The sequence below is a fragment of the Ostrea edulis genome, chromosome 3 (genome assembly GCF_947568905.1).
Source record: "Ostrea edulis chromosome 3, xbOstEdul1.1, whole genome shotgun sequence".
Taxonomy (NCBI): Eukaryota; Metazoa; Mollusca; class Bivalvia; order Ostreida; family Ostreidae; genus Ostrea; species Ostrea edulis.
Window position 1 is genome coordinate 71773653 of NC_079166.1, and position 1492 is coordinate 71775144.

Below are 1492 nucleotides of genomic sequence, written 5' to 3' on the forward strand. Positions count from 1 at the left end.
GAAGTTGTCTATTTCTTCGATGTCATGATCCTGGATTCTTATGGGTGTATTACAGGTATTATTTATCGCCAATACTTTTGTCTTCTTTGCATGTATGTCCAAACCAATAGACTGTGCATTTGTTTCTAGTCGTGTTGTCTTTCTTTGCATTTGTTGTTTGTTGCTTGAGATGAGATAGACATCATCGGCAAAATCAAGGTCTTCGACAAATGATTCCAATGTCCATCTTATTCCAGTATTTTCATTTCCGAGGGTAGATCTCATTCACCAATTTAATAGCCGTGATAAAGAGAACAGAAGATATAATACAGCCTAGTTTATATCTTCTCATCTCTTTAATCACTTGTGCTGTTCTTCCTGTCTCATACATGGTACGCACATTCCACGCTCCTAAGTAGAGATTATTTTTAGGTCCCAGAAGAATATTGTTCTTTTCGTTAGCTCCATTTCTGGTTTCGAACCGCCATTCATAGAGTTGTCCACACAACCAATACCCACTGGGATCTGCGTTGGGGTATTTGCTGATTCAGTTTCCGTAGCAAGCCTTTTTTTACGTGACTGGGTTGCTAGCCCAGTTCACAACCCTCCTCCTCTCACATCCTGGACTTGGGACCAGGTAATGGCAGAGTTCTGATATTATAGGTGGACTGTAATTGACCTTTAATGTATTATATTTACAATAATACTTGAACTTCAAATACCAATTTTTCATGTGGATCATCCACTAGATTATAAAATGATTAATGACATGTCCGCATGGTCTACTATTGACTTCGACCAGGCATGTTCAGCACATTGTATTGACTGGAAATAAGACTGCAAGGAGAAATTAGGGGTCCAGGAGAAATCGGGTTATTTACAGAGACAGTGATATACAGGGCACTTTTTTAATCAAGGGGAAAATTGGTGGATGTCCAGACAAGGGATAATTGATAATCTTGAATTACAAGTTAGTAATACCATCTAGAAATTTTTAAACTCTCCATAGATATGAATAGTTGCTCATTCAAGACATAAATTTCAGTTTTGAAAATACTCTACGGTGTTTTACACTGGATTACTTCATAAAGTACGTTAGTGCTTCATGAAAAGTATGCCGGCGTGAAGCGTTGCGGTTCGTTCATATCCTCATGCATTTCCAAAATTTGTACATACTTTGTACTTTCATTTCTGTCGGGATTCCCTACCTTTCAAAATACTCGTACTATATCACGATTCGTATGCGCATCGTTCACAACTGTATCACATGAGAAAATGATTATTATTACAATATGTAAAGATATCAAAGGCAAAGACATTGGAAATGTAAATATGACTTATTGAAATAAATAAATTTATAAGGCGTTTGCTTGATTGGAGGTCTCCTTTATTTCTTGTTGTCAACGACCTTTTCAGCATGTCAAATTTTAGCATTCTATAATTGTAACCCTCTTGCTATATGAAATTATATTTTCAAAGACTTCATTCGTTTTCAAAAGAACAAAATAGCTGT